The sequence below is a fragment of the Plectropomus leopardus genome, chromosome 7 (assembly GCF_026936395.1).
Source record: "Plectropomus leopardus strain MGB_pleo_1.0 chromosome 7, ASM2693639v1, whole genome shotgun sequence".
In the NCBI taxonomy this organism is placed as follows: Eukaryota; Metazoa; Chordata; class Actinopteri; order Perciformes; family Serranidae; genus Plectropomus; species Plectropomus leopardus.
Genome location: NC_142182.1, coordinates 30641618 through 30651206, shown reverse-complemented (window position 1 = coordinate 30651206; position 9589 = coordinate 30641618). Strand labels below are relative to the sequence as shown.

At 37.7% G+C, this 9589-nt stretch overlaps 1 long non-coding RNA gene and 1 pseudogene across 2 annotated transcripts; one reads left to right on the top strand and one right to left on the bottom strand.

The window, feature by feature from the left end:
* The first annotated feature begins 232 nt into the window (after window positions 1–232).
* LOC148189222 (UDP-glucuronosyltransferase 2A1 pseudogene) lies at window positions 233–3094 on the top strand (annotated as a pseudogene).
* Window positions 3095–4109: 1015 nt separating this feature from the next.
* On the bottom strand, window positions 4110–7529 carry LOC148189221 (uncharacterized). Of its 2 annotated transcripts, XR_015777076.1 has the most exons (3): window positions 7156–7523; window positions 5573–6084; window positions 4193–5070 (listed from the first exon to the last, which is right to left on the bottom strand). It is a non-coding gene; the product is annotated as an uncharacterized LOC148189221 (long non-coding RNA). The 2 variants fall into 2 exon arrangements; XR_015777075.1 differs by having other exon boundaries at window positions 4110–6084; window positions 7156–7529.
* Between the last annotated feature and the right edge of the window lie 2060 nt (window positions 7530–9589).

Sequence of the window (9589 nt, the reverse complement as noted above, 5' to 3'; positions counted from 1 at the left end):
GAGTTGCTTAAATGCTAACAAATTTCCAGGTTTTAGGACTCTTTCAAGGGATTCTCTTTCAGCAACATTTTGTCTTCATCTCTTAAAAGCATCGCAGATATTAATGAAGCCCCCAGGTACAGTGCCAGGCTTTGAAGCCAATGTTACATAGTGATCAAATGTGGGACTACAGCGTCTGAGTCCATCAGAAGATGCCATGGGGCCCAAAAAGACTTTTTCTCATAGACTCAAATTGGGAAATGGACGTCTGTAAATCAGTGGATACATCTTTTTAAAAAATGTTACAACCACTGTAAAATGACTTCTTTCACTACTGAGACTTGGTCCATTCAGTCCAACAACATGTCAAAAGTCTGGAGAAGAGCAGCACAATTAAATAATTTCATCTCCATTCAAGTTAGCTGTTCAGTTAAAGTTCCCTGTTTGGCCACACTCTGCAGCTGTAATTCTCTAGTGTGCCTGCTTTATGGGCCCTATAATATGGAAGATAATGAGAGGTGAAAGGTAATTTCATACTGTGGAAATCAAGCTTTTTTTGGCATCATTCACTGCTGAGCAACTTTAATAGGAATGAACAGGTGCCCGCCCACAATGTTGTATCAATTTCTCTTAATTCATTCATAATTTTGACATGTGTTTTATTGTGTTTATTGTCAGACTCTCAGTAAGACTCTCTTAACTATTTATTTTTTAATGTTGTTAAGCAGCATAGGGTGTTGTTGCAAATGCTGGAAAATCAACTTTCTTTGCAGTACTCTGTATCAGGCTTTTTCTTTCACATTCAGCATTTTTGGAACAGCCAATAGGAAGAAATTACCTGTGATTACCAAGGTCTCCCATTAAGGCCTAGATTTTCTAAAGCCTGAAAACTGAGCCGAGAGAAGATACAAAAGTCTTTTGTTCTCTCAGACTACTTAAATTACAATATGCTGAAAGGTTATTATGGGATTTTTGCCAAATTATGACAAACTGAAACTACCTACTTCAGTTTAAATCTTTAAAAAATAAACTGAGGTCATGATATCATGTAACTGTAAACTTAAACATGCAAACCAGAATAACTCTCTTACTGATTTGTTTTTGTGCATTTGTTAAGGTCTGTGAGGAGTGTCAGTATGAAGGGGCCTCACTTGTTTCTCATCACCTTTTCTCTACTGTTAATTCAACTATCAAGTGCATCTGGGGGCAAAATCCTTGTGTTTCCATTGGACGGAAGCCACTGGGTAAACATGAGAGTACTCATAGAAGAACTGCACGCCAAAGGTCACGAGGTCACTGTGGTTCGGGCGTCCGATAGCTGGTACATCAGTGAAAAGTCTCCTCTCTACACCTCTGTGACTGTTCCCAGCCCTGGAGGATTTGAAAAAAACTACTTTGAAGCTTTTTTGTCCCGACATCTGGAGATCCGGCTTCAAGCTAGGCATGCATCTACCTGGTCTAAAATCTGGACTCGTATACAGATGGAGCGGCTGGTTGTGGATCAGTTCTCTCTGCTCCATAAAGGAATGAGTGACATGGTCATTCAGATGTTTGAAGATGAAAACCTGATGCGGTCTTTCCATGAAGCCAAATATGACATGGTTTTGACTGACCCTGGAGTTGGCGGAGGGACATTGCTGGCACGTCGTCTCCAAGTTCCTCTTGTTTTCAATGTCAGATGGACCATTCAAGGGGAAGCCCATTTCCTTATGGCCCCCTCACCGCTGTCATACATTCCTTTCACTGCAACAGAGTTGACAGATAAGATGACTTTCCCTCAAAGAATAAAGAATGTTTTGAGTTACATTTTGGGATGTACACAATGTCAACCATTACAGAACCTTATTACAAACCTGTAGTTGAGAAGTACTTTGGTCCCGATGTGGATTATTCAACATTTTCCTGGATGCAGATATATGGCTCATGAGGAATGATTTTGTCTTTGAATTTCCACGTCCAACGATGCCAAATATAGTCTACATGGGAGGATTTCAGTGCAAGCCCCCAAAGCAGCTGCCTGCAGAGCTGGAGGAGTTTGTCCAGAGCTCTGGAGACCACGGAGTCATTATGATGACCTTGGGAACATTAGTCGAGAAGCTTCCTCTGGAAGTAACTGAGGAGATAGCTGCAGCCTTTGCCCAGCTGTCTCAGAAGGTTATATGGAGGTATAGGGGACAAAGGCCAGCCAACCTGGGTAACAACACATTAATGGTCGACTGGCTGCCACAGAACGACCTTTTAGGACATCCCAAAACTAGAGTGTTTGTGACCCACGGAGGTACAAACAGCGTTCAGGAGGCAATTTACCATGGAGTTGCTGTAGTTGGACTTCCCTTATTCTTTGATCAGCCTGATAACCTGTCCAGAATCAGAGCAAAGGGAGGGGCTGTGATTGTGGATATTGCCGAGCTTGACAGACACATCTTTGCAGATGCTCTGGTGTCAGCTCTTTACAATTCTTCTTACAGGGAAAACATGCAGACGCTCTCACGGCTGCACAGAGATCAGCCCATGAAACCACTGGACCTGGCAATGTTTTGGATTGAATATGTCATCAGACATAGAGGAGCCCGTCACCTGCAGGCCCAGTCCAACAAAATGTCCTGGTTTGTTTACAACTCTGTTGATGTCATCGCTGCTTTGTTGTCAGCTGCGCTATTTGTAACATTGATCTTTATTTCAATTATAAGGTTACTTTGGAGAATTATTTTTGTTGGCAAAAAAGTTAAACATGAATGACATGGAAAACAATGTTGGTTTGGTGTGTGAAATTCAAGATTTATCAATCATTAACCCATCAACATTGTGTGGGATGCTGCTACAGTTGACAACATTAGGAAAAATACTGTATGGATACTGTTGGACCGAGCCAAACAGGCACAGGCAGAGAATGTGAACTCTGCAGTGTCCCTCTATGTTCTTCTGATCTTCTCTAAGGAATGTAGAGGGTCATAAACTGAGAAAGGACAGTCATTCAAGTACCCACTGATGACCTAATACCCTTCTTGAAATTTATTTGTCGGATTCAAAGATCAGAATAGATCAGATTTAAGTCCCTGAACTTGCCTGAGAGATCAAGGCGAGGTAACTAAGGCACTTTAAGCTGTCCATGTAGGAGCTCAAACCTCTGTGATTCTTTTCTCCTTGAAGTCTCTCCAGGTCTGACTTAAATTAGACACTTAACTGCCATTATTGACCCAAAGATCACATGAACAGTTTCTGGAAGACATTTCAGTTTTAGTCAATGAATTCTCCTGGAATTTGAGTTGTGGTCACCACCTTATCTGCTACCCACAGATGGAGGCAATACTGTTAAGCAGTGATGTGTTGTTTCTGGATTTACTTTGAAACACAGACACTAACTTCTCATCCTCTCTAAGGAATGCAGACGGTCATTAACTCGGAAAAGCCAGTCACTGAACTATCCGTTGACAACTCAATACTCAATACTCAATCTTTTCAATGTCCCTCAGCATCAAGGCCCTGCCCTAAAAGGGGCTTTACCCTATAATAAAACTGGCTTACACAATCTATGTGAGGCCTCAAACCTTTGTGATTCCCTCTTCATGGAGTCTGGTTGTAAGTTAAACTTCGCACTTAACTTCCATTGGTGAACCGGAGGTCATGTGAACAGTTTCTGGAAGAAATTTCAGCTTACAAATTTAAGATCAACATTCTCTGGGAAACACAGTTGTATTCACCAGCTTATTTGCCATGCACAAATACATGTAACACTGTTTGGCAGTGACTTTTAGTGCAACTTTCCTTCTTTCCTATCTGATTACATTTTCTTTTTAAAACTGAATAGGATCGCTAATTCAGTTAGTGCAGGTTTTGTAGTATGAAAGACATTCCCACTGCAGCAACTGTCTTTAGATAGTGAGATAACTGGCAGATCAATATAACCATCTTTGTTTCGGTGTATTTACCATAAAGGCTGGTCTTAATAAGTTAAAAATTAGGAATGCATTTGTAAGTCAATATATGAGTCATGGGTGTGAAAATTATTATTGAAATTATCCTAATATGATCAAAAGCTTTTTGCAAAATTATGCTGTCTGGTTTATTGTCAAGGATCTGAATGGGGATTTCCTAAAAAAAGTCAAAAGTCTTAAAGACAAAAAGCTATATAACTTTCATGAAACCGGTTTTTGTTTATTTCATTATTATACAGTAAATGCATACCCTACATGAAAAGAAAAAAAGTGACATATTGTTATTCCATGTTTGATTTGATTTTAATTTTAGACATTTTTTTGCACACAGAAGGACCAAAGTGTCATGTCAGTGGTAAATGCAACACAAAACATTTATTGAGACTATTTACAGGTTACTTTAGCTTGACAGCTTTTGCTTGAAACTATGCAAAATTACAACTTTTATGTTTACAGCTCTTGTTTTAACAAGGAATTCTATCAAACGTTCAGAAAAAGATCATGACAAGATGAAATGAAAGGCATTTCCTGTTATGGCAACATCTAGAAAAAAAGACTGACCTCTAGTTAATTAATAATTGAAAGACTTACATCATCACAAATTATGACGAAAACAATAGTTTTTCTCATATGAAGGTCAGGTAATATTTTTCAGTTTAAAATGGACAGTGTTAAAAAATATATATCTAGGTAAAATATCTATTGTCAAAAATAAAAAATATCATCAGTAAAAAGCCTTCTGCATAAATTTTACACAATATATACACATCAAGATACATTTGTTTTGGTACAGATCAAACTATAATTTATTTTACCAAAATAGGCCAAGTAATTGTTAGACTTCTATCAATATGACAATGTGATTAATGACAATCAAAGGTTTGTTTTATCTTTATCCATAATTTCTTTAAATGAATTCTCCAGTAATAATTCCACTATCATTTCCAAAGCCAAAGCCCAAAGTTATTTCAATTTATCTTTTTTATTACTATTCTAAAATGTATTTAAGTGGAATTTAAACATTACCATATCTGCCTTCGTTTATTTGCAACTCATAATCTTCTGTAGCTTGGTCTCTCTGTTTGAAGTACTTTTCGTAGACAAAATGCACTCCATATAGCAAAATGAGCAATGTGACCAGCACCATTCCTGTAACCTAAACCAGAGACCAAAGGAAAAACAAAGAAAAAGACAAGTAAAATTAATTGGTTTTCAGTAATGCAACACATTTTGTAAAGGGTTAGTCAGCCTACCTCTGATATATCTTAAAAACAACTGCATGGAACAATGAACTTTTGTACATTCATGGTTCCTTGAGGATGAATCCTAGTGACTTTGATGACCGTCTAAATTTTCCTTGAGCGTCATTTGTGGTTTTTAGTGAAATGTTTCCACAATTATTAGTTACACACATAGAGACAGAGCGCATTTAAGTCCTGCTACCACCAGGGGAGAAATCAATCAGGCACTTTCCACTGACTTTGTATGGAGTGAAGGTGCCTCCCTGTATTTTCCATCTGCTAGCAAACAACAGAAAAAGGCTAAAAGCTGCTGTGTGATTAGATACACTACCAACAACATCAAGAACCCAGAGCTAAATTTCCTGACAATTACACAACAATCTATAGTACGTTAATTGACATCAGCTTGTTCCTTACCTGAGACCCAAAAAACCAATGCTGAGTCTTCATCTTGTAGTCATACTCTTGTGAAGAGGTGAGGTTGGCTGGTTTGCACCATTTAAAAGGAGCAGCTTTTTCAATTTCTACATAATTGCCTGACCAGGTTGTCCAACAACAGGCCCAACTGTGGCCATCCCAAAGCACAATGATGACCCAAAATAGGGCAGGGACAATGCTGGAAGCCAAAGTTTTTACACACTTTGGACCCCTCTTACACTGTAAGCCTTTGGTTTTTATCATCAGCAGAAAGACTACAAGTGCAGGTATAGTAAAATATGCAACTGCAAACCAAGCATTCATCCGAGGATCGCAGGGGCATGCAAACTCCTTCTCAATGAACTTCTCCAAGCCCAGAAGGATGGCGCCAAAAATAGCATTTGATGCAAGAGTGCCCCGTTTAAATTCCGTCCTCACTTGAGATATCCAGTTTTTTTTTGATTCTCTACTCAGTTGAGAGATCATAGCCTGTGGCTGTGCCATAGTTCAATCTGCATGAAGAGAAAAAAAAGAGATGTCAGAGGGCAGAATAGTAAAGTTAAATATGCCTAATAAAGTTGTAAATAAACTTTAAAACTGGGCATGTCCAAGTCTGGTTCCGGGGTCCAATTGTGGCCTGCAGACATATTTTAAATGGCCTTCAGCTGGTCTTACAAAATATGTATTATATGTGGCCCGCCACACAGTATTGGTAATTTATACAGGATCACTTAGCATTTTCTCTGTTCACCTCACGGTCGCAGGATTATCACACAGTTAGTAGACATGCAACCAGCAAGATCTACACAGACAGAAATAATGTGTCTTCATAAACAAATGGTTAAAAAGGAAAGAAACCAGGAGGGAGGTGGAAAGTCGACACAGAGGCCCTCCACTTTCAGGAGTCGCTAAAAGTAGAATATGTTTCTGAATGGAAGATGAAAGAGTTGCATTTTTCTCATTTGATGTGATTGTTTTTCTTAAAATAACCCAGTATAACATGTTGCCATCTGTTCTTCTGATCTGTGAAATCAAACATGTTGATTTTAAAGTTTAAAGCATTACTAACATGATTCTACATGTGCACTTTCTGCAACCTACAAACTGACTAACCAAGACACGGCAATCTTCAATGCACACACACGTACACGTACACACACATGCACACAAACAATTACTACCTAAAAAATTACAGAACTTGTATTGTTAAGTTTCTAAACTGGTTAAGGATCATTTTCAATTTCATAGGCCTTTGCAATTTTAAAGCTTGTCAAAAGTTGTAAAAATAAATTAGAAAATTCTTTCAAATGTTGCCCAACTGTTAAGAATCGATCATCCATCAAAGAGCATTTTAGAGTATTTGTAGAATAGATTTGAATTATCTGATGTATTAACTATATTTATATATATGAAATATTGTGATCATTTGCAGATTCCTTTGCCCTCAAACACAGATCATGGTATCAAAGCCGATATATATTTTGAACAATAAGCAACATATAAACTGATTTATTTATTTATTTAACACGAACAAGAAACTAGAAGACTAGATGTACCCTTTTGTTCAGTTGAAAAGTACTTACCTGCGACAAACAGCTTGGTGTCTTGTTCGATTAGATAATCTTAAAACTCTTGTTCGGGGGTGTGAAACATCCTTTTGAGACACCAACTTTCACTTTCACATTTGTTATTCACTTTACCAGTCTGATGACATTTCAAAACACTGCTGCCATGTCCCACAGTAACAGACAGCAGAGTCTCCTGCCTCTGTCTGCTTTATGATGAACTGGTAATCTTTGTTTGATGAGGAGAATCCTGTTTAAAAGCTGGGTGAGCTGTGAGAAAGGTCAAATCTCAACATACTGAGGAGTTTCATCTGCAGCCTGTTAATTCCATCTGACACATTATCCAGAATCTGTGCTGCGGTCCAGAAAGTCTTCTCATCCTGTAGAAACAGCAGCCGTGGTGAGTCAGTGCCATCACTGCATCGGTTAACATACAAAGAAAAACATAAGTGAGTGGAAGGTTTCTGCGTGAAAATATGGCCACAAAAGAAATGAGAGAAATATCTTACATGTTAGAGCAGAGATGGAAGTGCAGCAGGGAAGGGCCTTGTTCCTTGGAAAGTGTTGTTATTGCTGACAAATTAAAGGGTTTGGAATAGAGGTTGACCGATGAATGTATCAGCACCATTAGGCAGTTTTAAGAGCTACTGTTATAGATGGTTAATAAAATGTCAGTTAAGTATATATGATTAAAATTTCATTCATTTGCACTCAAAGTGTAGATCTCTACCAGGCAGACACCCAAGCTAACCCACACTAAACAACTCTTGAAATTGTCAACAAAATCTTCTTCTTTAGCTTTCTTCTCCTCACCAGCTCAATTAATCCCTGATGTTAATTACTGAGTCATGAGTTAGGTTGAGTCAGTGAAGTATTTTGTTCTTATGTTGGCTACTTAAGATATGACAAAAACCAGATTAAGACAAATTCTACTTTGTTTTCAATATTCCTGGTTATATTTTACAAATGTTCCTGTGACATGTTTGTCCGCATATACATTCTTACCTTAATATTTATGAATTTCTGTTTATCTTGTGTGATAACAACTGCATATGACTACCAATGTATTTGTCAATGAGTGACTCAAACATTTATGTCATGAAATTTGATTTCTCAAAGAAACGATTATTATGTTACATACAGAAAATGAAATGTAATGTATTAACAATCATGCTCACACAATAAAATAATATTATTTTTAAAAAACCCAACATAAGTTGATGTACTAAGGTAACCATATACTATTATCGTTATGATACACATTACTTACACTGTGCTCAAGAGTAAGCCTTTTGCAGCCTGAGAGTGTGTGTCTGTAGGCTGGGAACTTTTCACAGGAAAAGTAAGAAGCAGAACAAAATGGTGGTGCAAAGTGTCACAAACACAGGATGGGTGAGTCCTTGTCAACGGTAGATAAAAGCCAAATACAAGCAGACTGAGCTGGCCCTAAATTTATGGGGGCCCAAAGCAGGGTTAATTGTATTGTAATTATTAGTGTAATCACACATGTTAAGCCTAATTATAATAGATACAGTATTTGTCTTTTGCCCCCTAACCCCATAAAATGGTGCTTCTTGGGGCCTTCTGCTCGATCTGGTTTAAGTCTGTTGTAAACTTCATTCATTTGAAAGGGCTGAATCTCACCCAAAACAAAGGATATGAAACACCAAGAGGTACAATGCGTAGGCAGCCATATGGTGGAGAACATACATTTATCACAAATAACTAATTATGTTGTATTAAGTCTTTTGCAGTGATCAAATGAGAAAGAAAGAAAAATTAGTACCGGTTAAATAAAATGTTAACGTAAGATTGCCCAAGAAAATGGCAACATTTCTGGTATTTTAAAGTACTGGTTGACGCCAGCTGTACTGGTTCTGTGTTTGTACTGGCTGAGTTATTTTCAGTCTACATGATCTGTGACTCAGCCCTCTAAGAGGTAACAGCAGTGATTTCTCCCAGGAGACACTTTTATAACAGCTACACTGACCATTTCAGCGCCTTTCGATACAAAAATATTAGTTTAGGGTTCTTAAAGTTTTGAGGAGTGAGTGCCATTTTAGGGAACTTATGACTGAGGAACACATGGAAAAAGTGCACACATTGACCTTTTTTTATGACATATTAGCCTTTACGATGACACTTAAATGACTCTCTGGGGACCATGAATCTTCCCAGCAAACTTTCCAATAGAAATTACGAATTAAATACTCAACATATATAAAGTAAATTGTTATTTACTGATACAGAACTATGAAGTTTGCTTACATCATTTAGACAGACAGACAGACAGACCTCTGTTCTCAATGTAGGTTATACAATAAAATTTTGTTGGAGCAGTCCAGTTTGCAGCATCAAACAAAATATATATATATATATATATATATATATATATATTTACATACATAACTTACATAACTACATAACCACACACGCACAGGCCTGAGCACAC